Source organism: Bombyx mori, chromosome 11 (genome assembly GCF_030269925.1).
Source record: "Bombyx mori chromosome 11, ASM3026992v2".
NCBI lineage: Eukaryota > Metazoa > Arthropoda > Insecta > Lepidoptera > Bombycidae > Bombyx > Bombyx mori.
In genome coordinates, this window is record NC_085117.1 from 8,632,600 (window position 1) to 8,658,327 (window position 25,728).

Sequence of the window (25,728 nt, forward strand, 5' to 3'; positions counted from 1 at the left end):
AACACATCATAATCTGAACATCTCCGCCTACCTTGAAATATATGTATGTATTTTCAAAATTTGATTTATCTGCTTTTACAACAGTAGTTCCATGCTGCAACTCGGAACATATTATAACATCTTCACGGCCGAATCAAGTAAGATGTGTTAGGTAAATAATGTAATCTATGGCAATACTGCCAGACTACTTCCGCCATTAAAACAAGTCACACGCAGAGCTCATGTCGTTTTATTATAAAATATAGTTATGCCACAACCCGGCCATCCTATGATTTCATAAGATGGAGATATGCCAGTATACCAGGTATAGCTTTAATGATAATAATTTATACTATTTAATTTCTTTTCTTTTTGTCTGTTCATTTTACGCCGACAGATGCCAATTCGAGCACTGTCACTTTTCTATTAATGCGAACATCTGTGTGTAACTTAAAAAATAATAAAATTAAATAAAAACAAACACTTAGTGGCGTATGTCCATCACCAAATATACAACAATTTATTGGTATCAGGATCTCTTGTGAGTCCGCACGGGTAGGTACCACCCCCCTGCCTATTTCTGCCGTGAAGCAGTAATGCGTTTGGGTTTAAAGGGTAGGGCAGTCGTTGTAACTATACTGAGACCTCATATCACAAGGTGGGGGGCGGAATTTACGTTGTAAATGTCTATGGGCTCCTATAAACACTTAACACCAGATGGGCTGTAGGTTCGCCCACCTATCTAACCAAAAAAAAAACCTTCCTTTATGGCCTTCAATATGGGCTACCACCACTAACAGTTTGGTAAACAAGCGCATCTATATAAAAATACTCAGCAACAAATAAAAGTCATTTGATTAAGACTGATATGAGTTCATTGCACACTCGCGTCCAGTTAAACAGGATAAAGGTTAAGTAGAATAATGAAGTTCACAAACAAAGAAAACGGGTCAATTCGACCAAATGACATTTTAGCGCCGTCCGCAACCCGAGATGTGTTAATTTGTACAGATGAGCTCAATAGCTTTGTTTTGTACCGGCTTTTGCACTTCCAATGCTGGTGTTCAAGGATGGGTTTTGAGGATTTAACATATTTTACTGACAGTATTTTACGTTCCACGTTATGTTGAACCTGACTCATCATCGTCTTCCATAGACATTAGTAATGCCTAGTCGAATACGAGAAAGAGTTTGACGTGCGATCTAGCCTATAGATACAACGCACTGAGTTTCTCGCCGGATCTTCTCAGTGGGTCGCGATCTGGTGGTAGATTCTGCGTGGGACTGCTCTTGCTAGTATGTACCTGGAATAGTCCCTTAGGCTACCAGCTAATAATAGGTAGGAGAAAAAAAATGCCGGTGCCTTTTGAGTGGTTGTTGATTAAATCAAAAATTTGAGTAACTGAACTCCTGCGTCGAACCCAAGAAACTAGACCAGTTTTCTCGAAAGATTATTTTGATCCTTTTTTTTGTTTTTGTATTGACTGTAACTTAAGGTCCCCCGTCTTGATTATTTAAAACTTGTAATTAGTTAAGCCATTCCCGAAAAAATACTTGTCGAATAAAGCTAAGGTAGACAGACGATCCTGAGAAATACGGTTTCATCAGACTAAAGGAGACCATTGACACGACAATCTAATAAGTAGATTGAGGGAATCTTAATTAAATTAGAATTCGTCCAGTTCAGTTCTGAAAGAAACGATAACCATTTTGGATGACCACATAAAATTTACATAATAGTTAGCAAATAATACATAGTTATTAGATTTGTAGGAACCGTTGGGAATAAGAAAAAAACAATTTAGAATCCATAAATAAGCTAATTAACCTTTTTTTAATTAACTTATACTTAAAGTAATTTTCTTTGAAGCACTAGAAGTTTCTTCAGGAATTATGTAATAATACGTAATGACTACATATTTTATTCAATAGAAATCAAACAGAAAGAAAATACTTTAATTACGATAGAATTAATTATATTGATTATCAATATTAGTACAAGGCCAGTCAAAGGTCTAACATTGGTGACGTAGAGGCTTGTGTGACATAGTCTCTCTTGGCTCCATATTAGTATGTATTAGTTGTTTATTTTCATTCTAAATGACGTCACACATAATAAACTTATGTTTGAAAAGAATTCCCGGGTTCCTATGACAACTAAATACGGTTGAATATTGTTCAAATCGGAATGCTGGATTGCTTCAAACTAGGAATAGGCAGGAGGAATAGGTACAAAATATGTAACTGGCAGTAAAAAAAAAAATATAATTAATATATAGTCACAGAATGCACGTTCAGTAGACCCTGGTACGATGCACAAGTTATTTTTACTCCGTTTCTAAATTAGTATGACCTCAATTAGCACGGGTGTGAGTAAAAGATAATTACCGCTCGTTATGGACTTGTAAACGTTTGTTGTTCGCTCGCGAATTGTTATGTTATTATTATAAAACAACTTTAAAATCTTCGATATTTATGACAGACATTTATACATAGCTTTCATGATAATAATTTATCTACATATTAATACGTGAAGCAAAAACTTTGTATCCATTTTTACGAAAATTGCGCGGACGGAGGAGTATGAATTTTCCCAAACTTACAGAGAATATAGAGAAGGAGTGCAGAATGTTAATATTTTTTAATAAAAAAAAAGCGATAATAATACATTAAATCAATAAATAAAACATTATACACACTACCATATATTTGACATACACACATATAACAATATATTATACTCTATGTTTATTGTCAAAGTTTTGTTATTGCTTGATGTCTGTGGTCAAATTGAGAATAGGTTATTCAATATTTATCTTTAATATTATTTGTCTATAACGTAGCATTGGCGAAATATAATAGTCTTTGACAATAGAACCATAATGATGTTCAAGCTTATAATTTTGATTAATTGTAGTCGAATTTCGACTACTGCGGGACAACTACTGCGGGATGGGCTGTGAGCTCGTCCACTAATTTAAGCAATAAAAAAAACCGCTTGCAAGTGAATCACGTAATATTGATAAATAATTCATTTACTTCGAACTCGTATTGTAAAAGTTTCCTTTCCAAAACTTGCATCTACTCTGTGAAGTGATTTCTAATGATTCCAGTGAACAAAGAAAATGCGACAAGCACTCATTAGGACCGTTAATTTCTCTAAAAAAAAAAAAACTGCTCCTAACTCGCCCCTAAGTCATTTCCATCAACTTTAAATCCATATAAAGCTGTTCTTAACATATCATTTACATAAGCCGTGGCGAGAAATGTTGGACCGCGCCTAAAACGGAGCAAACGAGCTGGCATTAAAATAAAAATCTCCATTTCGGTCCTACAAAGATGTTTTCTTGGTGACATTCCGCGCGTCTGACTTTGGCTTGAGACGAGATCCACGCTGTAAATGTTGATCGTAAGAAACTGCACGGTTATAATTAGCTAGTCATTGATGAACTCGAGAAAAGAATAGTTTTCACCAAGCTACGTTGCCATCGAAGATACAATTGCAATTCAAAAGATCAAATATCTAAGTAATAATAGCGTGGTATGAACATGTGATGCGTAGAGAGAAGATGCATGTGACTAGGAGATGTATGGAAATGGTACTGCAAGCCTGCAAGGTAGAGGGGGAAGAGGTCGACTAAAGCAAGACATGGATGGAGTGTGTGAATGACGATATGAGAGAGAGAGGAATGAGTGTTGAGATGACGGCTGATAGAAGAGAAAAATTAACTGTGCGGATCCCACCTAGTGGGATAAGGTGGAGAAAAAGATGAAATATCTTAGTAATATAATATATTTAAGTGCGCATTAGATATATTTATTAAATTTACATATTTCATATTTTCGTATTATTTATGATATTTAATACCCATTAAAGAATTTGTAAAAATCTATATTTAACTTTTTAAATCCTCGTTGATTATAAGCATAGTGAGTATATTATTATAGAGTACGTATTTTTCCTTTATTTTATCCAAAAAATAAATAATGACACAATCAATGTTAATTCGTTAAGTGTATTGTTTGTAATTAATAATTTTAATTTTAATTTCATCAAGTGCTTTACGTACGAGAATTATGTTTTACGTCGTATCGTAGCTACGCGACAAGCACAAGGTATTTTAATTTTATAATTTACGGTAACTGCTGACTCTAATAAAATTGTGCTTAATCTCCATTAACCTATTCCAGTGGCTTATTACATCGGCCCACGCGAAGTATTTTTTGTACTGCTCTCTCGCATTTAATATAGTTGCTCCCCGTGGAACAGACTCACAGCGCCCCCTGCTGGCAAACACGGCGAAACGCGCAAATTAAATGCAAATTCTCGACTAAATCTGTTTCCATTAAATGAACAGACAACAACATTATTTTTCTTCGGTTGCGTCGAGTCGGCCGGTTCTATTAATTGATTCTCGGGCGCATTAATAAGCAATCTCGTTTACAAAGCCGCACGCCGCTCGTTATCAGGGCATAGAGATTTTATAGTTCGAATACTCGTATATGTACAAAGCGCCAGTGGTGCGCGGAAAATTCCAGAACTAATTTGACTTAGAAATAGCCCCTTTCACGCAGTGCTGCCGCCCTCGGAGAAATGCTTTCTTTTCCTTCAAGTTCCGCTATCCAACGCTAGGTGGCGGCAAAAACTTGGGCTCCCGAAGCATTCGACGGTGCGCTGATGTGTGCGTGAAGGAACGAGATAGAAAATAAAAAAATAAAAGGAGTAAGACAGACAGCGATATAACATGTGTATACTAAGGCGTGGTTACGTGCATGCACGTGATTTTTTTTATCGCAAAAATGGCCGGAACTTTACACTTTTTGCATTAGACAGAAAAGTCGCAACTACGTCGTGCAGTTGATATTTACAGCTTTATGACAATGCATTAAGGTTCATATTAAAGTTTAACACGATTATAGCGCCGTTTAGAATGTGAGGTATAGCAAAATAATTGGCGTCACCGGCGTCGCGTCGTTTTAGAAAGAGAGAACGTTAAGCTACCGGTGTTACGATGGAGCAGTGCACATCGCCGACCGTTAGATGGAGGGGGACGGAGATTTAGCGACGAGTGACGTTAGAAAGAGACGTAGTGAAAAAAATGACAGAAAAAAGCCGTTTTCAAGGTGCACGATAGAAATTACAGAAGCATGGGCGCGGTTTAAAAAATGGCAGGGGCGCCTGCGCCCTCACCAAAAAGCTGGTGCGGAAGTAAAGGGGAAAAGAGACGTTAGCGAACACAACGCGAGGACGAACAGTTTAGCGGCGCGCCGCGAACCTTTGCCACTTAGGTACGCGACCACTGAAACAATACACCCGCTAATTATTACGCTCAGTTAGATAATGTCGTACGAGTGATCAGACAAGTGAACGTAGATAACAAATTCGCTAAATTAAAGTGCGCGTGTGTGTTTTTTTTTTTTTTAATGATTATTCCGACGTAAACATTCAAGAGAAAACAGACTTAGTTGATACGTGTGTTGGCAACCAGTGTTTGTTCGATATCGAATGCTGTTAATGACCACGCCGGTTTTCCCGCTAAATATGGTAATGATCGAATCATTCTTGACAAGCGATTATTTCGTTATGTGATCTCTTTCAACATTTTTTATGGTCGAAACGAAACTAAATTACGTTTATAATGAACTTAGATTCATGTATCGAACGTCCTAAAATTGTGATAATGATATATGTAGCCATTTTTATTCCAATGCCGAATACAAATTACGATCTATCAAAAATAAAATATTTATTACATTGATTTTATTAGTGGGTTTTGTATTAAATTTGAATACATTGAAATTTTAATAGTTTGTGTTCGAGGCAGGGTAAATGTTATTTAAAACCTATAAATAATAATAGATGTTTATAAAAAATATTAGTATATCAAATACATTTTGAATTAATATGTGAAGCTAATATTCACTCTACTGAAGCCAATTTTATTCGTATGTAACCATAATATATTGCCGAAATTATAATTTAATAATTCTTGATGCATGAAATAAAATTAAATGTAATTTAGTAGCTTCAAAAATATATGAACTGCTCTTTATTAATAATATTGAAAAACAATTTTACTGTGCGAGAAATTTCTCGGTACATAATTCACAATTTCACACAAAAATGACAGTGTGTTTAAATCGTATGAAAATTATTTTGGTATCCTAAATTTTAGTATACCTACAGATATATATGCTGTCCTAAAACAACAAAAAAAACACAATACTAGGTACAGGTTTATTTAAAATTAAAAAGTAAACTCTTATTGAAATATTTTTACCTATAATAAAAATTATACAACACGGCCGAATTACAAAATAGCGCGTAATATCCATTTCATTTTATCATTTATCGTGAACACCGCAATATTATCTAATACTCCGCAAATAAATCAATTACAGTAATAGCAGATTTCTGGTAACAGTTTTCTTTACCGAAATTATCAATCGGTATCAGATACACTTAGTATTGTATCTGATAAAAAAAATTATCACGTACCTGGCCATCGCTATGTTTTGCGATAAAAATGGCTACTGTGGATGGCAGTGTTATGAAAAAAAAATTCGATCGAATTACTTGTAAAGTCAAAAACGAGCTATTTTCTTTCGAATTCGTTGTTTTCTTATTTTCTTCGGTTTTCGCAAGGCTTGGTAATTCAAATTACTTTTACGGTTTAATATCGAGTTTCTTATCGTCACAATAGTAACACCCACGCTTGCAATACTCTACAGTTTTCATGGTCACAGACGAACTATGGTGTTAAGCTTCGAAATTTGAATATTGTGTTAACACAATGACAGTAATAGAGATCGAGCCGTAAATATAGTTCAATCATTACATCAACAGTTTGATTACATATCTCAAAGAATCTCTGTGCAAGAATAAATTGTCTTCTATATCAACTTTGTAGACTGGAAACTGATTGAAAATTTTAAAAAATTCTTACATTCGTCAGTTTTACTATAAAATATCGTACCAGCTATTAATAATTTTATCAATAAATAGGAATTCTTGCTAATATGTTTATGACTCGATTTGTCAAAGATCAAAAGTGCCTGTCATAGTTAAAAATAATAGTTACGTTTCTTTCCACGCATAAGGACTGACTTCAGTTTTGACAATTTGTTTGACTTGGGGCTTCATGTAGATGATAAGGTGTGTCAGATAAATTTTCTATATTGAAATCCAGATATTTTAATAGTAGATAACCTTGCCCACTATTTATGGAATAACTAGTTTTTTTTTAGCTAATTTAGAAGTTGTTCGCACTGATAAACTGAATTAAAAAAGAACGAACTCAAGATTGCGGTTTTTAATTACGTCCGAATCTCGCGAAACCTGTACTTAATGTATCTGATTAGTCAACTTTCGAAAATCTTCGACCACAAACCCCGCCAATTAACGTTATAGTAAATGTACCGTAAAACGTACGTGATCATATAAATCAATTGACGAAACAATCAATAAATAACTACGAAGAACACCTGTGTGTGTCTACGCATCACGCAACCAGAATTCACATAAATCACATTAATTCTCGAATATACTAGAGAAAATCTTGTTCGAGATTAAAAAAGAAATAATAATAATACAAAAACCAGTTGCATAAAACATAAAATTTGAATATTTTAGCTGTTCGATGTAACGGCCCGGCCAATAGAAACGCATCGCTCTGTTTCTTGTGCTGAGAACGTGGGCCTATGAGTGGGTATCCACACTAACTTTACCAACTGTGTAAACGATTTTCTCTTGACGTGACCGTCCTAGTTTGTTCGTCGTATCGTCGCTGTGAAGGTTAAATGAAAAAGGTCTTTAAACTCAGCGCTCTGAACGTACGCGAGAACCAGTATTTAATCAGCAAAGACTAGATTGGCGTGTTGATCGCGGCTCGCTTACACCGTTTCAACAGTGTGCGACTAGAATAATTTAATATGAACGGTCGCCAATAATCTTTATAGAGATAGGTAAGACGATTTTGGTAAAATTTATTGGTCTGCTGAGTCACCGTGTACTTTCGACATTCTAGAAACAGTCAACAACCTCGATTTCGTCCGTGCAAATATATCTTGTGCGATACACACTCGAATATCTGTCTTGGTAATAATTAGCACTAGTATTTATCATCTAATACGATGCTAGAGTGGTTACAAACAAAGCTACTCGCTCGTGTCATGATGTCTCAAACGAAATTTTCATCAAGTGCTTATTTTTATATATACATAATATATCGGAGTGATTGTGAGCTTCAATTCTGTGAAAATATAGCCCGATAATGATCATTGATCCGTGAATGCCGAGGTATCAATTAATATTATAGGGACCGACGACCCGACCCGGCTGTGCGCCACATGTCGCCTCACAAACTCTCACTTACTCACTCCCATCAGTCTGAAATTAAAGACAACGATACCAACAGAGTCTCTTTCATTATAATCTAATACTAAGACAGTGGTAATTCTCATCGACACCACTTATAAAGTCTGAAGCTACTCTACTGACTCTACTATTGCATACCCGAGCGTTTTGTGAGGATAAGTACACATGCGTTACGCTGTTCAACTACCAATAGTATTCCGTCCCTCTCCTGCAAGTGTTGATGACGCATCATATCTTCTCCCTCTACACGCACGATCTGATGTCGGTTGCGCTTCGTTTGTCACATCCCTCGAGTCGTATAGCTATCGCATAGGAGCTAGATTGGCGCGTCGAGTATTCAAAATAGGAACGTTAGTAAAATGGACGGAGCGGTATACGGTGGGGTGGATGTGTGCGTGAGGAGAGCGACCCTCCCCCGCGCCTCCGCCCCCGCCCGTCGACGACGCGGCCTAAGCGAGTGGCGCGCGTTTACACAATTCGTTGGCTTGGAGTGCGGATGGCGCGACGCTCTTTCGTGAAGCGTCTTCTTGTGACGAAGATCGACGCGCGAACACGTATCGACAATTGTTTTTAACACGTCTTCAAACTCAGCTCCGTGAGACTTAGCGGGTTTTAAAACATTGCAAGTAACGTCCTATAATACTACGAGTACACTTAACCAATGTTTACGTTAGACACTTCGAACTGAGATTGGAGTGACGAACGGACAGTGACATATGGCAAGGAAAATATTTAAGTAAATTACTTTACGGATAAATAAATCAGAATGAGTAAACGGCGACAAAAAGATTTTAAATTTAAATTTTATTTTTTATTTTTTGATGTGAACTAATCTCAAAAAGTGTCGGCTAGTGCTAGTGCCTGATACGATATCTGAAGAAGGCGCGACGGAATTGTGCCTAAAGAATTTAAAAAAAAAACTTTACACAAATAATAATTTACACTTAGTTAAAAGTTCAGTTCGTGACATTCAGTCAGCAGAATAAATCGGTAAGTTTTTTTTTCAAATGTTTTAGTTACTATGCTATTTCTATAAAAAATATCAATTGAATTTTTACTTTATCGCATTGAAATATAAGTAAACACAACTCCGTACTACACATTATTTTTTGCGGTCGTTTTTTTTTCTGTCGTCACAAAAAAACCGTACTGACGCTAAACTATTAATCGAGCGTAAAAAAACAGTTATCTAATAGTTACATTGTTAGTCATGCCTAATTTTTTTACCTAATGGGGTATAATGATCAAAACTTTTTGTTCTTCATAGTGACTTTACGAAAAAGCGATTTTTTAAACACCATCGCGCTTAAACTTTTGTTCTCTTTCATATTACTGGTTTATATTAATATTTATTAGTTTTAAAACCGTCTCAGAACTGTAAGAATATTTACACAGGTCACGGCCTGAACGATTAACACAATCTAAAGTGAACAGCAAAATAATATACTTATAAAATATTGAAAATAGAGTTATTTTTAAATAGCGTAATTACGTAAGATATGAATTTAAAAAACGTAGATGAGTTATCAGTACGCTTGGCAACAGAATATTCGATGATAAAAAACAGTCACATGTTTTTATCTTGTTACTACGATTACATACTTGGCCCTTATCGAACATAGGCAAACATTCAGAAGACGTACCTATTCTGAGAACTAAAAAGGATACGGCAAGTATGAAACTTTAAAATTCACAAAGAAATGTTTAGAATGTATCTCTCGTTCAAATATAATTCTAAAATACAACAAAATACTTTATCTTTAACAACAACAAAAATACCAATTGATATAATATATACCTATGACTTAAATCTTTAAACCTAAGCGCGTCAACATAGGCGCGTGAAAACTTTATAACGTTAAAAATTATGTACTACATGTTTTTGTTTTGCTAAAACTCAGTAGGTATGTAACAAATACAATATGTGTATGATATAAAAGCTAATTTTAAATAAAACACGTCATGCACAGACATGCTAATGTTTTGTTAGCTGTATCATGTGAACTATAGGTACATGTGTTATCTATGTTGCTATGGCAGTAGTCGGTAAGTTTTCCGAGTTTACATTGAAAATGTTTTGTAAAATAATACACGAGAGCAGAATATGTACATTGTAAAACTATTATAGAAATGGTTTTTTTTTTGTAATTTTTTTATTTTATTTTTTCGTAATCGCCGTATTTTTTTTCGTTTCTGTGTTCACCTATAAAATGGGCTTATTAAATTATATGTTGTAAAAGGTACTCATGAGTTCCATTTAATAAATTATTGAACACCCACTGTAGCTCGATTTATAATAATATGATAAAGAACCATTTTTACACGACTTTTAATATTAAAAAAATTATATATGAAAAGAATCCTTTCTTAAGAAGCCATTTATGTGACCAAGTCTGAATAAGTGCATGAAATTAAATTAAAAACACTGTGTACGGTTATTTTAAAAAAAAAGCTGTGCAATAAATGAGCACAAATAAGAATAGTATCCAGTTTCGGGAAGTCATTCTGTGACATGTTAAAAGATAGATAGATATGATTATGAACATTTCCTAAATTTTAAAAATAAATTGCAATTAGTATAAAACGACAATTTGTTCCCAAACACGTTTTTTGCAATAGGGAACCAGGAGGAATAAATAAAAAAGTTGATAAAAAATTAAATTACAGGACTAGTCCTGTAAGTAATTTAATTTTTTTTTCAACTATACTTCACGGTGCGCAAATGTTTTAAGTGCATTAGTGCATTATATCCACGATCGAATTAACATGATGTCATTGTTACTAATGCAGCAGTTAAAATTAATATCACATATCCACCATATCAATTTTATTAGAATTAAAGCACATGCAAATGTAGTAAGATACAAAAAAACTTATTCCCTGAAAAATTACTTAAATAACAGTGATGTTTAATAAAAAAATTGGAATCTCAAGCAAGAAAATATTATATGAACTTAAAATTAACTTTTCTATGATGATCCCATTATTGTACTTTTATATAGATATATAAATAAATACAAGTTAACGAAAATGAATAATTGAAATAACCAACAGATCGGAGCAGTTGATTTCATCAGAAACACGTGCTCTCAGCTATGTTTTGTATCTTTAAGCACTTGTATTATTTAATTTAAAAAGTACTATGATGACTTTTTATTTTGATCGAATATATACACGTGCTTATAAACTGAATCTAGTCTCTGAAATGTTACAATCATACTCTGTGGCTTTATTGATTAGTGCGTGGTCAAATCGTTCGAGCATCGCTTAAACAATATTTTTACAGCTTTTAAAATTATTAATGGCGATTCAAGGTTGGTTTCTGGTATAATATAGTTAGCAAGGGTATGTGATTTTATTTTTTTATTGCTCAGATGAATCGACGAGCTCACAGCTCACCTGGTAAGTGATTACTGGAGCCCATAGACATCTACAACGTAACCCACCTTGAGATATAAGTTCTAAGGTCTCAGTATAATTAAAACGGTTGCTCCACCCTTCAAATCGAAACGAAACGAAAGCAGGGTGATGCTGCGGACTCACAAGAGGTCCTACCACCAATGTTTGGCTTTTCCCGGTATTTTTTATTTCTACGTAACTTTAGTATAGGGCGCGATGAAGGTGACTTATTTTTAAACAAAATACTGATGACTATAATTCGTCATAGGAAAAATATTTTACTAAAATTTCATTTAAAAAAAAACTGTAATTTACACGCGGTAGAAGTGAAATCTTTAGAATTGTACAATCTCTTTCTCTCGTAGACTAAATCGTTAAGATGTAATGTTTGTCTTTGTTTTAGTGTCGCATTTACGTTTCATCCAATTTGCAAACAGTGCCAAAGATGTTTAAATTTCAGATAATAATTTAAATTAGTTTCGAACAATAGGCGTAGCCGCCGGTGAGGACTAGTTGTAATTGGTCATTCGTCGTCATTAAGTGCAGTAGTAGCTCAGGGCAACGAGTCGGACTTTAATTTGTACGTCCGAGGTTCGTATTCCGGTAGGTAATTATAATTTACAGCTTTTCTGACTTGGGGCGACGTTTTATTGAACGAGGTCTTGAAAAACAAAAACAGTTGTGGAAATCACAAAAAAACAAATCTAGCTATGTTTTTTCTTTTCTTTTAATTGCCTTTGAAGACAGACACGCGTCACCTTTTGATTGTATTTGGTCATTGTCGCTAAATAGCAGCTGCTTGGCGTTGGATATTTTTTTCGGAGCCCATTCGAACGGGACCAAACAAGTTTAAGGGTCTAAATAAAACCGATAACTGCCAGCTAAATCCAGACGCAAGTGAACGTTAAATCGTGGCTTCATTCGTAAATATCTTTAACCATACACGGTCTCGCTTCCCTAGTTTTATTATTACTATTCTAATAATCTAAAATCCAAGACCCGTCTGGATGTCTGTCGGGTATTGTCACCAGTAAAATAAGTTAGATTTTTGCTGCAAAACAGTCGGGCATTTTGGTTTGAAGGGTGGGAAACTGTTTTGATATACAATTGAAGTCTGCGTTTCAAAGTGGGTGGAGGTAATCCCGTTAAATAATTATTGGGTGCCGGCGACCTCTTAACACTCGGTATATCGGTTAGCTCGTACCTTTATCAACGACGTTCAAAAATATTGAGAACGTGACACTCGAACTATAATTTAAAAAGACAATAAAAAACGTTAAAAATAACATTCCACGATCATCAACTTATTTAATTACAATTCTTGTACCGTACAAACAAAAAATGTTGTTAATGTTATCATTAAAAATTTTAACAACGACCTTTACTGGTACACGGGTTATCGAAAAAAAATATTATATTACCTGAAGAATGATTAATGCTAATTATAAATAATGATATAAAATAAAATACTTAAACATTGTTACATCATCGCTTCGTAAGTACGCTTCTTTTTATGTCCACCCGTGTATAGTGGAGAAATAATGGATTTCCAAACTGCTATTCCGTCTACATCTTGACTATATACATAACCTTTGTTCCTGTCTATATCTGTGCGGTTTTTAGTGCACCTTGTTTTAAAGTTACAACCAGAACTTTTGGATATAGCCATGCCTTCGCTCATAAAGGGATCTGAGGTCAAGTCGATTGGTTTTTTACAACGACCGCTTATGCATACCTACCTACTACGTATACTCAAGTTAAATACGCTGAATGAGTACTGAAACTCATTGCGAATCATGACGGAAAAGCGACATTAAATTCAAAAGAAACGGGCAGTAGAAATAAATAAATTATATCTTCAATAACTCAGCTGTTTCGTCGGGTTCTCACCTTGCCGTTACGAGTTGTAAATAATCTGGCTTGATGCCATTAATGCTGATAATTGTATACATAAATAAGGTTAATTGCGAACTGTTCAACGTCCATCATTCGGTTTTATTTTTTATTTTTTAATATTCTCATTACTGTACATTATTCTCCTCCGTTTAGAATTGGTAATTTAAATTTTGCATATCATTAAAAGTAACACTGTTATCGTGACGGCTTTAAAGATTGTATTAAAAAAAAAATAGGTATATACCCAATCGATTTTAGATTGAACACGAGCTAAGTTAATAAATATGCCTAGATTAGAATGACGACTTCTTTGGCAAAGCCTTTGAATCCGATCCTGAATTCCAGCACAGACATAGTTTGATAATAAAAAAAAACACGATTGAATGTCGTCTGTTAGGCTAAAAAGTACACAATTATTGTACTATCATTGACCCTTCTTCATACGTACGCAAATTTTCAACTTCATCTATTGCGTTAAAAATTGCGTTAAATGATTCTGTTACATAAATAGATAGATTCAGGTCAAGCCAATAAAAGCATGTTCAAAATCCTTTTTATTACACTTCTACGATACATTAGGAGTATTCCCTCCAAATTTAGAATTTGTGCTTTTTTTCATTGAGTCTACGTGAGCGGCCAAACATAAATTAATTTTACTACACAGTCTTTTGTCTATGAATTTTGTTGGCATTAACATTGAAATTATAACGCTTTGAAAATGAAATAGTTAAAAAAATGGATGTATGTAAGAGAAGAAAGGTACTTACTTACCCATATGAGTCGATTACATACACAATCCTATAAAAACGATAATTTTTCTTACTAACGAGAAAATAATCGAACTTCCCACAAAAACTGTACACTGACTAACTAGCTTATAAATTGTTTTCTTAACAATTATTTTCAAGTAAATTAATGGCTTGCTATTTTAATGGAACGAATAATAAACATTTTCGTTGTTACGTCGCGTCGGTACGATGAAAATATTTTGACTTTCATTTAGCTAATGAATTGCGCTTTTTGCTGTCAAATTACGCGAAGAATTCAGGTTGCCTTTTTGGATGAAATTCGTTTGGTAAATTTCGACGCTAATGAGGCTCTTCAAGCACTGGTCACAGTCCTCGTCGAAGCCGCCGTTTACGATCAGCGAATCAACCCATAGACAATTCACTGAGTTTCTCCCCAAATCTTCTCATTAGGTCGCGATTCCGATCCCGTGGTAGATTCAGCGTTTTTTTTACCCTACCCATGCTGATAACCTTGAGAGGCTATTTCAGCTTCTCCTTGACGTGTAGGTTAGCTCACGGAGCTCAAATCGAAGTGTTGCTAACACTGGCCCCAGTAAGAGTCGTGCTTCGCAGAATCTACCGCCGAATCGGAAACACGACCCACTGAGAAGATCCTGCGAGAAACTCAGTGTGCTGCTATTCAGCGAAGTACTGCTCTTGCTAGGGCTAGTGTCAACCAACTCTTTCAGATTGAGCTCCGTGAGGCTCACCTACCGCACGCCATAACGTAACTGGAATAGCCCCTTAGGCTACCAGCGAATTGGTAGGAAAAAAATCGACGATATAGAAAAACGCGGCAAGAGCGCGCGCGTAATGAAAACATTAGCCTTTTAATGCTAGTTCGAAAAGATACGGAACATAGTCCCGATCCTGTAGAGCAGGAATGAGCAACCTTTTGAATAAATGGGCCAATTTAAATTAAAATTTTTTTTGGCGGGTCCCACGTAGAGCAACTCTTATTGATTACGAAAATTTATTTGTAAAAATTATTAAAATAAAAAACATGAAACTTATAAAAAAGTAAAGTTATAACTATTAAAATTTGACTATTTAAAAAAAGGAAAAAGAAAACTATTGTACTTTTAAAAAATTCAACGTGACTTTACCTTAAGGACTAGTAAATTAAAGTGCTGTTGCAATAATTATCCTAAAACAAACACAAGTGAGGTCTAAATCCAAATAAACTCAATAAAAAAACATACTTAGGCAAAAGTGTAATAAAATTATTAGTGTTGACGCCCACTGAGCGCGTCGGATTGACGACATAAACTAATGATGTCTCTGTGAAAAATATAAGACAGGGAATAATAACAAATATATATATAAAAAAATTACTGATTGGGTGGCTAGTGGCTAGCGCCCCTTACAGCTAAGCCGTGGGTCGTTGATTAAATTCCGGCTTCATAATAAACATTTATATGCCGAACAGGTTTGTTTGTCTGGCCGGATATTTTATATCTAAATATTATGTATTAAAAATAATTAAGTATGTTTATCTGTTTAGATTTCCAGGGAACCCTAGTTTGAGGCCAGAAGACCACATATCTTTTGTCTCACATTTTCATTATTTTAATTAAACTTACTATATCCTGTTTATCGTAACATTAAACGTAAACTTGGACGATGAGGCTTTAAAAAACGCAAACCTTTGCTTTAACACAACAGATGATTTTTGAAAAAAAAAAAAAGAACATTATCCTACAGATCAGCTGGAAGTTCTACAAAAGGGACTACTACCCTTTTAAAGTTTCAAACGAATTCTACCTTATACTAAAATAATAATAGGAACTAGCATAACGATGCTAATAGCTATCATAAAGATTAGATTGCAAAAATAAAGATGCAAAACAGTCATAAAAAAAATATCTAAAAACAAATACCGTCCATTAAGCGTACCTTTAGCTTTTAGTTGTGTCAAAACGTCAGACTACTATATCACGTTAATATGCACTGTATCACTCTCGCAATTAAGACGAATTTAACGACACCTCACGTGAGACAATGTTGTAATTCATCCAGACGTTTCGGCCGCTGATCGTGCCAAACAAAACATAGAAATACTCTGAAGACTTTAGTCCCCGTGTGCTCAACTAAAGACTAGATTTTAATATGTAGCTTATATCTTTAGAATTAAATTTCGATGATTTCTCACCAATACAATTAACAAATATACAAGTAGATCGCAAAGCAACTTGTTGTCAATACATTTTTAAAGTTAGAAAAATCACATTATTTACAGAAAAAATAACTTTATTAATTAGTAAATAAATTTTAATATTATTTTTTAACGGTAATTGAATTATAAGTACTCTCTGACGGAATGGTGACGGTACACACCCTAAGCAATTATTACTTCACCGTATTTGAATACCGCTATAGGCCAGTATCGATTTTGAGTCGTCATCATATTCAATACATTCAACGGGAACGATGCCTTGTATACATAAAATAAAGGTCAATGAACTTGAATTAATTTGAACGGTGGAAGCTTATAGAATATACCAATTTCTATATAGTATTGTTATGTATATGTATATAGTTATTTTAATACTGAAGCTTAGACTGGGTTTAGTTGAAAACTACCAAAGCCAACCAAAGGTGTTTATTGCAAAAAACCAAATAAACCGATAGTTAACAAAAGAGTGTCTAAATACAAATAAAACATATTTATGTTTTAATCACTAATCATAGTTTAATCATAACTTCGAATGTGGCTAGACGTTGTTTGTCAGTGTTTAATCGGTGGAGTTGAGTTCGTTTAAAAATATGTCACGGGATGCAATTGCGTTCAGTCGAGCCCTGTAAAATTTGCGCGCTAATTTGAATAAAATTAATTTTCACTTTAAAAATTGATGCTAACGTTTCTTTAATATTTTAATTGTGTCTATGACTTACGCTTTTGATTGGACAAGGCCTTGATTTTAGTACCTGTCAGTTTTAGTATACATTCAATATATTTCATAAATAAATGTGTAAATGGACTTTTTGGCGGGAACGCGAAGAGTGAAGTTATGTTATTTATTTTAGTTTGTCTATTTAGTGTTTCTTCAGGCTTAAATGTGTAATAACGGTGGTTTATTAACTGTTTAGAATCCGTGAAAGTACACAAATGTGAGAAAATAAAACAAAGCCGCTGGACGTAAATTCTCGGGTTCCTCCAAAAAGTCCACTGAAAAAGTCTCAGTAAATGACCACCATTTTACTAAGATTATATGTCATCACATCTCATTTGTAAATTTAAATCGTTTTTAATCATTTATTTTATGTCGAGATTAATTTTCTTCGTTTTTTATTATTCATAAACTGTACCTAAATAATTAAAACGTGGAATCATAAAAATCTTATTACTTGACGCTGGCTAATGCACAAACCAGGCCAGAGCCAAAAAATAATAAAGAAGAAGAAGAAATGTGTAAATACATTTGACATTGGGTTGGCAATAGACAAGAAAGAACATACTACATTTTACTTGGCGATGTTGGCGTACGGAATAAATAATAATAAAGATAGCTAATTGTTATTGATGTTGATTGTAAGTATTTGAATGGCTCAAACTTAGTATAGATGGGTGCCCGAGTTCACGGCCCATCTAAGTAATGTTAAGTTGTTACCGAAGCAAATAGACTTCACAGCATCAATGCGGCCAGCCAACTTGTGAGGCATAGATGTAAATTGTTGAATAATTCCACAGATTTTTTTTCGTTATTATTACACATACTTTGATGGGTTTTTTTCTTAGTCACAAAAAAATTTACCACACTCTTAGTTCCTCTTTTCCTACCTCATCTCTGATAGCCTAAGGCGCTATTCCAGCTACGATCGGATAAGTAGCTGAGTTCACAGGGTAATTTTGAAAGAACTTCCTATAAGGTCTGCCCTAGCAAGAACAGTGCTTCTACAACACCGCTGACAACATCCGGCGAGAAACTCAGCGGGCTTTGTCTATCGGCTCACGTCGAACTCTTTGCCATATTTGACGAGAATGATGTCCGGTGCTTAGAGAGCCTAAAAGGATCGAGAGTGGATCGGGAGAATCCGATAAGACATGTTTAGGGCAATGACGGCTTTAGGTTACTCTGTCGTCTGGGTCGGTTTTGTCATTAGAGGCGGCTTCAGGCGGCCACGATAAAAGGTTATCGTATCGCGCCGCTTTTTCGCAGTAACACTCTTAGTAAGATGCTCCAATTCCATCACACTGCCTTCTTGTAAAATGAATTGTATTATGATTGACTTGGGTCCATCCTGGGATCGGCGCAATGGAACTATACGTTACGGAAGTCAGCCGAGAGCTTTGATCTAAACAAGCTTACTTGGTTACTGTAGAATAAAAACCTAAGTATCAATTATCTGGCATTCCGCGTTCAACAACTAGCGATCATACGTACAGCCTATATTACTATTGAAACTCATTTAATTTTATCTCGAACAGAATGCGGGTATCGACGACCTGAATAGCAATCGCTTTCGTGTTTTTATAATAGAATAGATACGTAAATGGGCTCACGGTCCACCTGCTGCTAAGTGATTAAGAGAGCATTGAAATTATAGCAAAGAGAATAAGCAGAATCGCACTCCTAATCTGTGCACTGTCGTGATCTGTACATAATAATAAAATCTAAAGCATTTTAAATATTCTTCGCTTCATTTTTTTGCCTGCCTATGCCGATAGCCTTTAGAGGCTATTTCAGCTTCTTCTTGACGTGTAAGTGAGCTCACGGGGCTCAAACCGGAGTGTTGCTAACACTCGCCCTGGCAAGAGCAGTGCTTCGCAAAATGTACCACCGGATCGGAAACGCGACCCACTGAGAAGATCCGGCGAGAAACTCAGTGGGCTGTGTCTATGGGTTAATTTACTCGTCGAGCCCTTCGTCGCAATCGACGGATTCGGCGAGGACGGTGACTGGTGCTTGAGATACCTAAAAGCACCGTTAATGGATCAGTAATGACGTGTTTAGAGCGACGTCGACTGTTTACCGGTCGACAGGATCGGGTATAACGCTCTTATTACTGATGCATAGGACAAGAGAATCCTAGCTAGTGTGTCATGATCGCTAGCTAGTCACCTGTTGCCTTTCGAAGGTCACCGACTCTTTGGAGATTGACGCTTCAGAGACCTAGAAATCTAGAGAGCTAGTTCGGTGTCAAGAACGACTTGTGCCAAAAACAACAGAGAGAATCAACGTCGTCCCGTACTTACGACCAGATTTGTTAACTACAATATCGACAGTGTCCGAGCATGTATCAATCACAAACGGATATATTATCATACACCGTGAATGTATCGTGTGTTTGGCATTTGGCACGAACACGCAAAACTGTTTGACAAACTTTCCGCAAAACAATTTATCAAATAAACACTTAGATAATTGGCAACATTTATCCAATGAGGGACGTTTGGTAAACATGTTCCGCGACTGAGTCATTGCGGTCACAGTCGCACCCCAGAATAGAATAAATTACTGTACATAGTATTCATTATATACGGACATATTATATTGTTTTAACTATATAGTTATTTACTGCAAACAAGGATGAGTTTTATAGGATAATGACCTTTGAAGGAATCGAATTGGTTACAGAAGATAAAGCAAAAATAAAATGAGTTAGTATCTCTCTAATGAAGGCTTTTTTTGTAACCATTATTGTTTTTCGTAATTCTTTTATTAAAATAATCTTGTTCTTTATTGAATATCAAATAGTAAATAATACAGAAAGGAAAAAAAAAACAATTATATATTAAGGAAAATAATGAAAAAAAACAAATTAAAATAAAAGCTTAAAACTATCGTGAATTCAATACGTCCGTTTTCCGTCGTCGTGTACAAAACAGGAAAAATAATTTAAAAAATAATCTGCCACGAACTGTTTGGCTGTGTGACTCAACGATCCCTGTGCCGAGATTGATATAAACGAGAAAAAGATTAGTTCCATCGGGCATCACGCAAACGGTAATTGCCGCAGCTCCTATGCAATTGGCATGACAGGTGGCTAGCAACGTAAATGTACACTTACACTCGACGTTTGCGTACGTGATTTATGTAGCACAGATTACCGTACGCAAAAACAGTTCTCTTTAATAAAACATTTTCTGTTACCAATTTTTTTTTAAATATAAAAATCCGTTCAAATGTCACATGTATTTTGACGGACCACAGATAATAATACGTTCGAAGCACACAACAAATATAAAACTCTTTTGAAGCATTAAAACACACTTTTCAGTTAATTTTTTAATGATAGAACAACAAAACACAGAAAATGATAAATTGATTAATTTAATCACAATCATTAAATATATAAACTTTTAAAAAGGCGAATTGAAAAATGCCTTATTGTCAAAAGAATCTAAGAATTCATTTTTGTACACACAAAGGTTACGTTTGACAGGTAATTAAACAAAGACACGATCTTGAGTGCACCGTCGTGAATAGATCGAGGTGGTTCAAACAAAAGGGCGTAACCGACATATTACACCGAAGATTTATTGTTGTGTGATACTATTTTTAATAAATCGAAAATAAAGCCAAGGTATATTTATTTGGTGTCTTCTTCGTATTTATCTGGTTATATCGTACATTAGCGACCCGCCCTCGCTTCGCTTCGGAAACATTAAATTTTATTTTTTATAGCTGAGTCCCGCGATGTTACCCGCGGTTATTGTCGTACCGCGGATGACGCCGCGGGGCGAAGCTAGTCTAAAACAACTAAGTTACTTCTTATATGATCAGGTATCTATCAGTGAAAGTCCCTTGAAAATTGGTCCAGCTGTACTAGAGATTAGCCGGAACAAACAGACCGACAAACAGAGACAAAAATAAAAAAATAAATTCTTGGTATATGTACTGTGGTATATATACTTACGCATTTAGTAAAAAGTGCTTATTTTATTATTACAAACAGACACTCCAATTTTATTTATTTGTATAAATGGACCAGTACAATCTCAACCGTTTCTAACTATCTATATAGTAAGCTCTTCTTACGACTAAGCCACGTACAAAAATGCCAAACAATCTCACACGTAAATTCCGATCCGCGTCTTAAGCTCTTTCAATTGTGAAACCCCCAAAATTTACTATTATCGATTGCACAATGAGTTCAAGGGCCATATTTTGACATTTACAAATGAATTTCCGATGTTTTTTCTGCCCTTTACAAAGTAAAAAACATTGACCCCCGTGTACATTGCGTCATAAATTGAACTTTTTAATTAAACATTTGAACTTTGATGATGTGCTTTTTGTTACTTCGTGACATGGCGATGCCGTTGCGTATCGTAATGAACTTCAAACGGTTTTTATATTAACATTAACATCCGATAAAAAGTTTCCCAGTAGTTTAAAAGCTTAGGATAAAAAGACGTAACTACATATCTAGCAATTAAAAAAGAAAAAAAATAATAGACAACCTCATTTTTATAATCACGCCGCAATGTCTTTTAATGCTTAATGAACTTAACATCAAACAACCCGCCGCTGTCAAAACATGTTTGACATCTCGACGTAACAAGCAATTCATTACTGTCTACACAAAGAATGTAACTCACGGACCGCACAATAGCACAATCACTAAGCCGTAGGCACACTTTGCACTCAAACATTACTATTGTTAAGTCATAGAAAAAGTTTCAAACCACCTTTAATTGAGCGGTTAAGATTTTTTCACTATATATTTTTTTTTCATACATAATGCACGGTGTTTTTTTTTCAATAAGCGTTTTGTTATCATTTGACTTTGACATTAAAGGACTGAAGTTCAGAATAAATAAAATACACAATACAAAATAATCGGGTATCATCACTATTTCAGTAGCAATTCAGAAATCTAGTAATAGTAATAAAGCCATGGTAATATTAATCCAGTGATGGTAACAGTAAAATTAATATCATCAACCTAATTGCTGAAGCTATTGGTAATAACTGTTGCAGTAGTTTACGAAAATACGAAATCAATTAAGCATTTTTAAAGTTTACATACGGCCGTCGTTACTAGATGTTTTAGCCAATGTTTTTTTTTGTTTTTTTAATTTAACTTCAATAATATTCTCGGCGGAATGGCGATAATTTGAAGAGACCTAATTATTATTTTTGAAGAACCCGTGATATTCATATATTCGGTTCTATTTCTCCATATTTAGCACATTACTGTCAACTAACTTTATTTATCGAATGATTAAGAGGTCTCCATTGTTTTCACGTTCAAGTCCAAAGAAAACGTTTCTCACAGCGTAACAGTATCATTCGCGTAGCAATTTCTTTGGGCTCTGGTAACCACTCCATATAACGTGGACCGTGAGGTCGTCCATCCTTTTTCCGAATAAATAAATAAAGTAAAACTCTTCGATTTCCCGCTTAAATACCTTTCTATAAGGTACACCTACGTTAAACAGAGTATTACAGCTTCAGATTTAAAATAAAACAAATGATCCAACTTAAAAATTTGGCTTAAGATTTCAATGCAAAATACATTTTGAATATCCAAATATTTTTATTGTGTAAAAGTCCGTAAAAGAGTTAGAGTTTTTCTTGAATGATTATAAAAACGGAATTTAAGTAGGCTTAGGTAATTCCGAACTAATTAAAGGAAGGTCGTAAATACATTAAAGTTATTCTTGGAAGTTCTAGATTCGCGTCTTATCTTTCAAATATTCATCTATCAGATTATCAGAACATTCTGGACGATGCTGTATCGAATTTGAAAATATATGTCACAGCAAACACATACGAACACAGACAAAAAAAACAAAAAATTTACACTTTTCGCCCTTTAAAACTGTATGCAAATGCTGCTACATACAAAAATAATGCATGGGGCATCAACCCGTAGATAAGCGAGATAAATATTAGACAAAGACGGATGCTTTAGTAAGTACAGCTGACATCTCGGCGTGATAAAAAATATTTTTATAATTTAAATCATCCGTCTTAATTCGATTTATGTTCAAGACCAACTAACTAATTTGATCGATTCGATCGCTTGTTTGGCTTCATTTGAGAAGATGCTCATTGATTTTGATAAACTCTGGTATTGACCAGACCTTACTAGAAATATGAAGTTGTAGTCTTGACTGTATAATAAAAACCTCACACTTCGGACCGTGACATATGACCACTGAAGTCGGAAGGATAGAATGTGCACGTTCAGAATACTGTTTGATTTTACTGAATAGTACTAGAATACTTTAACAATACGAATTTTTCGTTCTGAAGACTTCATGGTTATTAGATATACATTTCCTTAGTAAAAAAAAGAGTTAACATTACTATTACATAGTCGAAGTAAAATACGATCTGTGGTAGCTGTCGCTCATATAATAAAAAAAACAAAAATATGACTACAATCACAGAAATAATATCAGGATTGATTGATTTATTTCTGTGACTACAATGCTAAGAAAATACTAATCTTGGGTGCTCCTACACAAAGTCTATAATAAAAAAAATGGTTAGGGTCTAATAATGAATTTGCCACGAAATCATGATAGAAATACTTAAAAATAAATGGTAAAAAACCCCCTCATAGATATCGCATTCAGATTATTAACATGGGGCGAACTGTCATTTCGAGTACATTCAGTACTCTATGATTTATTAAGAAATACAACTGGAATTGCAATACAAACCAACTAATTACTAAAGCTTTGAATTATTTTCATATGAGCCCGTGCACTAATTTTATACTTTTTTTTATTTCAGAACAAAGATGACACTTCTGTTATTCAACAGCTCTGTGGTAAGCGATATATCTATTTTATAAAAATCTATAAACTTTTTTTCCCATACCTCCTCGCTGGTAGCAAGGAGCTTTAATTAACAGTAACATTGGAACTTGGCCATTTTCTTCTCCCTGATTCATAATGGTGTGAATTTTCATGTGTCACTGAGAATCGTTTGTACCTCAATAGTTAACGCCGTAAGACCTCGATCGAAGGTACCTCGGTTCGGAGCGAGTCTAGATTCCGTTTTCTTGGCCGATACGAAGCTATGTATTTGTTACATTAAATATGTAGTCAACATCCTGGCCTATACAATAATGGTTTCAACGGTCGCGATTTAGGCTCTGTGCCTCTGTGGCATCACCCAATGTAACCGATATCCGTATTTTTGTCCTTTTTGTAAAGGCGGGTGATTTTTTTGTGATATTTTTTCTAGTTTATAAAAAAAAGTTTTTTACTTTTAATCAGCCGTTATCTAAACCGTGAATGTATCCGTGTCGTTTATGCAATTAGGTCATTAATCATGAGACAGTTTTTTAATTAAAATAATAGATAATAAAATAAAATAAAAGAAGACGTGGATAGAGTTTGAGAATGACGATATGAGAGAGAGAGGAGTGAGTGTTGAAATGACGGCTGATAGAAGAGAATGGAATAGAAAAATTCGAAAAAGAAGAAGATGATGAATAAAACGTTCACGATACGAGAGTTCTTTGTGTAATAAACTCAAAGCTGCAAAATGTGTAGATACTTAGGAAGATGTGTTGCCACTTTCTTGCGTATTTCTGCCGCGTTCCCGCTTTAAGGTTGCAACTGGCATTTTAAGGTAAAATGAAGTTTCTCTACATGTCCTATTGTTGTTGTATCAGTAGCAGTAAAAGTAGGTACTTAATTATCAGGTAATAAACTATCAAAGGAAACTTCATTTGCATCCTTCTGCCTTTCGAAAGATTAGCGCAAAATAACATTACACTCAAAGATAATTCGTAACATTTCTCTTCAATGTCACAAAACTTATGTAAAGTGCGAATATATCGAAGAAAGTATTCGATAAACGTATTGATTGATGACATTATTGTTATCGCACTCGATATCCGTAAGCACTTGCCTTCATTATTCGATTAGATTACTTACAAAAAGAATTTCTCCTTGGAATATGTCATTCAGTCGTTTAATACAATGTCATTATATAAGTACACGATCGTGCAAGAATCATTCTTAGTACAAAATATACGGGTACATGTACAAAGTTTATTTTAAAAGCAAAGATGAGATTCTTCGTATTGGAAAAATAAAACACCTTGTAAGTAATTTAAAAAAAAAGCCTTACTCAATGTTTTTGTTTTGTATTTTATCTATGACAAGAAACCGTTATGAATAAAATTACTGTAATCAATGAGCTACCACCAGATATTAGAGACCGCAAGATAGAATGACGATAATTCATTTCATAACACAATGATAACTATTATTCCTTGTTCTTTACATTAACCCTAACCCTTGCAACGCCATACGGTGTCTTCCATATCCCGACTTTCACATCCTTCCTGTTTTTAAATGTATTCATAACGCAG

General features: G+C 34.6%; 1 long non-coding RNA gene across 2 annotated transcripts in view; it reads left to right on the forward strand.

Moving 5' to 3' along the window:
- Window positions 1-8,774: 8,774 nt before the first annotated feature.
- LOC105842375 (uncharacterized) overlaps window positions 8,775-25,728 on the forward strand; it is a 32,609-nt gene continuing 15,655 nt past the window's right edge. For both annotated transcript variants that reach the window (XR_009974255.1, XR_009974254.1), the window contains exons 1-2: window positions 8,775-9,346; window positions 24,135-24,171. This is a non-coding gene — a long non-coding RNA (uncharacterized LOC105842375). The remainder of the gene's footprint in view (window positions 9,347-24,134; window positions 24,172-25,728) is intronic.